Genomic DNA, 6,000 nt, shown 5'->3' on the forward strand with positions numbered 1-6,000 from the left:
CAGTGACATTCAAATGCACCAATGAAATCCCCTCACACTGTTTGCTTGTGTACCCCATCCTGACCCCCCAGCGAAGACCCTTGTCCATGAGTCTTCACCCTCTCCTGGCTCCCCGTCTAAGTGGCTGACCCGCTCCCTGGGACCTCTCTCAACCTGTAGGGACTCTGTCTTGGTGAGTGTAATCCCCACACCTCTTCTGGGTCCCCTCTTGAGGCCACACCTGACCAACCATCCCATCGGAGAACTCAGCACACCAGAGCAGCACATGATCCAAGGGATACCATGCCCACCTTACAAGTGTGCGGACTGAGGCTCTGAGAGGTGTGGCCTGTGGCATGTTGGCTCCAGTCCACCGTCTTTCTACTGACGGCCTTTGCGACGTGACTGCTGCTCTTCTTAACAGGACGCAGGGCTGTTACTCTTTCACTGTCTTTCTCGCAATTCCCACCATGATATGAAACCAAGCCCAGCCTAAACCTAATGGAGGAGGCATGTGTGGGGTGTGAAGTGTGTGAAGCATGACCCAGTTGGCCCAGCTGAGGTCATCCTCCGTGAGTTAGCATACAACTGGCCACAGTCACGTTAGTGAGCCCAGCCAAGACGGGTCAAGCCTGGCCCGCATCAGAAGACCAGCCCATAAATTCGTGAGTAATCACAGATGGTTGTGGTTGAAAGCCACTAGGTTTAGGAGTGGTTTGTTTTATAGTAATAACGGCCTAAGAAAACTACACGCAGCTAATAAGAAGCAGCGGGGGATTCACACAGCAGGAGCGTTGCTGCCTACACGTCTGCCTGATTTCCTGGTAAGCTCTCCGGCCGAGCTCAGCTGAGGAAATCCTCTGGAACCACAGTGACCACAGAACTTGGCCGCAGCATGTGGCCTGCTGGTGCTGTGGCAGACTGGTGGCTCGTTGTGGGGCTGAAGAGGAACTGGGTAAAATTAGCAGGACAGCATTCTCAACCATTGGAGAGCAGGCGAGGGGCCTGGGGCCGCCATATGATGGGCATGACCTCTGCGTGACTCTGCCATCCACTTGAGAACACTCTCCTCCGTCCTGCGTCCCCTTCCTGGGGATTCTGGACCCTCGCTGAGGCCAGCAGCACGGACGCCAGCACTCAGCACACTGGCTGGGCACGGCAGACACGGCAGGGCCCTCGAAGGACCCTCTGTGCGCAGGACCCCCATCACTGCCCTGGCAGGGCAAGCTCAGAGAGTTTCCCAGCGTCCGACTCTAGAAATGCAACTCAGGACTCAGGTTCTGGAGTCAGACATCCTGGGTTAGAATCCGGTGCTGCCATTTAACAGGCCTCCACCGGCACAATCAAATTATTGAACCTCTCTGGGTCCCAGTTTCCTCATCTGTAAAATAAAAGCTAGTAACAGCTTCCCCCTCTTAGATATCTTGTGAGGATTCATTGAAATGATAAGTTAAGGTCAAGGTCAGGATGATGGAATAGGAGGACCTGGGGTTCGCCTCTCCCCACAAGTCCATCAGGAGTACATCTGCAAGTTGAAAAGTTCACACAGAGCTCTAACAAAGGACCTCTGACATCTAAAAGGACAGGAAAAGACCCCAGCACGGCCAGGTCGGATGGAGGAGAAAAAGGGGAGAAAAAGGAAAGAAGGAACAGGATGGGACCCACACGCCTTGGGAGGGGGGAGCTGAAGGAGAGGAGGGGTTTTGCACCTGGGGAGGCGCCCTTCCTGGCAGCAAAGTACACTGAACTGGAGGGAGACGGGTCATAGCCTGGGCGCCCCAGCTTGAGACGGCTGTCTGCCAGTGCAGGCAGGGGCTGGGTGCTGAAGTGTGGGGTTGGGAGAGCAGACCTGGGGAGAAGACTGCTGTTGGCTGCATGGCGACAGCTTGAGGAGACACGGGTGAGGAGCTCCACATCCCAGAAAGCTCCTGGAGGAAACGTGGTCTGCCTCCAAAGCGAGGGGCCATTGTTGAGTGGTGCACAAGTGGAGGGGTGGCCATCAGGAGTCCTCGACAGGGAGACCCTCTCCCCACCACACCAGCCCCTGCCTCCACGGCACTAGAGGGGAATCCCATCAAAGTGAACCCGTGCTCCCCATACATGGCTGCCTTATCTCTCTCGTCTGAGTGAGCCTGCACTCCAGTCGGTAGCAGCCTCTTGCCCCTCCCACCTAAGCAAGCAAGAGCACCCTAGTCAGCCACTGACCTCCTCTCACCTGGGCAAGGGACAGGCACCTGAGGGTCACCCACAGGCAGAGTTGGGCCCAAAACCAAAACTGAGCCCGGGGCTGTGCAGCTAAGGAAGAAGAATGGAAATCTTTCCAAGAAACTGCACAGATCATGGATTAAACCCCAGCAATCAGCTTGGTAAACCCAGCATCTGCAGCCTGTATGAATGGACACAAGTGCCCCCACAACTGAGACTGGTCTAGCTTTAGCAGCTGTGGACTTTGGGGACAAGTAGGTCATGGATTAAACCCCAGCAATCAGCTTGGTAAACCCAGCATCTGCAGCCTGTATGAATGGACACAAGTGCCCCCACAACTGAGACTGGCCTAGCTTTAGCAGCTGTGGACTTTGGGGACAAGTACATGTGGGTGTTGGGCCAGGTCAGAGTTTGAGCTGTCTGCAACGTGCCCACAGCATGCACAGAGACCTACCCAGAGGTCTCGGAGGGCCTCCTGGGAAGAAAGGGGTTGTCTGTGGCTCACCGTGGGGACAATCACACTGATAGCAGAGGCCTCAGGGAGTCGTCCCAAACAACCAGCAAGACAGAAACACAGCTCCGCTTATCAGCGGTGAAGTCATACTAAACTCACAGCCACCCCAAAACGCACTCTCCAATGCAGCCCCACCCATCAGAGGAACAAGACGCAGCTTCACCCACCACAGCGTAGACACAAGCCCCTCCTACCAGGAACCAACAGAAGCCCCTGAGTCAAGCTGACGCACCAGGCAGCAGACACGAGAAGCAAGAGGAACTGCAATCCCACAGCCCATGGAAAGGAGACCACAAACAGTACGTTAGATAAAATGAGACAGCGGAGGAAATATGTTGCAGACACATGAGTAAGGTAAAAACCTACAAGACCAAATAAATGAAGAAGATATAGAAAATATATATCCCTGAAAAAATAGTTCAGAGTAATGATAGTAAAGATGATCCAAGATCTCAGAAAAAGAATAGAGACGTGGATTGGGAAGATGCAAGAAATGTTTAACAAGAAACTAGAAGAACTAAAGAATAAATGAACAGTGATGAACAATACAATAACTGAAATGAAAAATACACCGGAAGGAATCAATAGCAGAATAAGTGAGGTAGGAGAACAATAAGTGAGCTGGAAGATAGAATGATGGAAAGAATTGCCACAGAGCAAAGGAAAAAAACATTTTTTTAAAGTCATGACAGTCTTAAAGACCTCTGAGACAACATTAAATGCACCAACATTTGAATCATGAGTCTCAGGAGAGGAAGAGAAGGATCTGAGAAAGTATTTGAAGAGAATATGCTCAAAAACTTCCCTAACATGGGGAAGGAAATAGTCACCCACGTCCAGGAAGCACAGAGAGTCCCATACAGGATAAACCTAAGGAGAAACATGCCAAGAGACATATTAATCAAATTAACAGGAATTAAATACAAAGAAAAATATTAAAAGCAACAAGGAAAAGCAGCAAATAACATACAAGGGAATCCCCATAAGGTTATCAGCTGATTTTTCAGCAGAAACTCTGTAGGCCAGAAGGGAGTGGCAAGATATATTTAAAGTATTGAAAGAGAAAAACCTACAACCAAGATTATTCCATCCAGCAGGATCTCATTCAGATTCAACACAGAAAGCAAAAACTTTACAGACAAAGAAAAACTAAGAGAATTCAACACCACCCAACCAGCTTTAGAACAAATGCTAAAGAAACTTAGCTAGGTGAGAAACACAAGAGAAGAAAAAGACAAAAGCAAACCCAAAGCAATTAAGAATATGGCAACAGAAACATATATATCAATAATCACCTTTGGGGAAATTCTCTGTGGTCCAATGGATGAGACTCCATGCTCCCAGTGCCGGGGGCCTGTGTTCGATTCTGGTCAGGGAACTAAATCCTACATGCCTCAGCTAAGACCTGGAACAGCAAAATAAATAAATAAAAATATTTAAAAATAGTAATAATCACCTTAAGTGTAAATGTATTAAATGCTCCAAAAAAAAAAAGTATAGATGTTGCTGAATGGATACAGAAACAAATCCACATATGCACTGTCTACAAGAGACCCACTTCAGACCTAAGGACACATATAGACTGAAAGTGAGGGGATGGAAAAAGATATTCCATGCAAATGGAAATCAAAAGAAAGCTGGAGTAGCAATACTCATATCAGATAAAACAGACTTTAAAATAAAGACCATTATAAGAAATAAAGAAGGACACTACATAATGATCAAGGGATCAATCCAAGAAGACATAGCAATTAGAAATATATATGTACACAGTATATAATATATATGTACCTCACTATATAAGGCAAATGCTAACAGACATAAAAGGGGAAAGCAATGGTAACATAATAACAGTAGAGGATTTTAACCCCACTTAAACCAATGGATAGATCATCCAGACAGAAAATTAATAAGAAAATACAGTCCGTAAATTAGACCAACTAGACTTAATTGATATTTATAGGACATTCCATCCAAAAGCAACAGAATGCACTTTCTTCTCAAATGAAAATGAAGCATTCTCCAGAATAGATCACGTTTTGGGTCACAAATCAATCCTTGGTAAATTTAAGAGAATTGAAATCAAATCAAGCATCCTTTCTGACCATAGCACTATGAGATTAGAGATCAACACAGGGGGAAAAAAACAGTTTAAAAAAAATGGAGGCTAAACAATATGTTAATAAGTAGTCAGTGGATCACTTCAGGAATCAACGAGGAAATAAAAAATGGCAAATGAGACAAATGGCAATGAAAATACAACAATCCAGAACCTATGGGCTACACCAAAAGCTGTTCTAAGAAGGAAATTTATAACAATACAATCTTAGTTCAAGAAATAAGAAAAATCTCAAATAAACAACCTGAAACAACTAGAGAAAGAAGAACAAACAAAACCCAAAGTTAATAGGAGGAAAGAAATCATAAAGGTCAGAGTAGAAATAAATGAAATGGAGACAAATAAAACAATAGCAAATGTGAAGTAATTAGCCTCCAACTAATAAAAAAAAAATTAAATTTAAAAAAGAAAATATGGAAATGTCCCCTCCTTAATTCTTTGTATTGTCAATTTGAAGTTTTATCTTTTTTCTTGCTCAATCTTGCTTGATATTATTTTATTAAATTTTTTTTCAAAGAAAAAAAAAAAAAACAATAGCAAAGATCAATGAAACTAAAAGCTCGTTCTTTGAGAAGATATACAAAGTTGATAAACGTTTAGCCAGACTCATCAGGGGAAAAAAAGGAGAGGGTTCAAATCAATAAAATTAGAAATGAAAAAGGAGAAGTTAGGACAACACAGAAATGCAAAGGATCATAAGACATTATTACAAGCAACTATATGCAAATAAAATGGATGATCTAGAAGAAATAAATAAATTCTTAGAAAGGTATAATCTCACAAGACTGAACCAGGAAGATATAGAAAACATAAACAGACTAATTGAAGTACTGAAATTGAAACTAGTTAAAAATCTTCCAACAAATAAACGTCCAGGGTCAGATGGCTTCACAGGCAAATTCTAAGAGTTAACACCTACCCATTTGAAGCTCTTCCAAAATATCACAGAGGCAGAAACACTCACAACCTCATTCTATAAGGCCACCATCACCTTGATATCAAAACCAGACAAAGATCTCGCAAAAAAGAAAATTACAGACAAATGTCACTGATGAACATAGATGCAAAACTCCTCAACAAAATACTAGCAAACCAAATCTAACAACACATTAAAAGGATCATACACACTGACCAAGTAGGATTTATCCCAGGGATACAAAAATTCTTCAATATATGCAAATCA

The sequence above is a fragment of the Dama dama genome, chromosome 33, assembly GCF_033118175.1.
Source record: "Dama dama isolate Ldn47 chromosome 33, ASM3311817v1, whole genome shotgun sequence".
Lineage (NCBI taxonomy): Eukaryota > Metazoa > Chordata > Mammalia > Artiodactyla > Cervidae > Dama > Dama dama.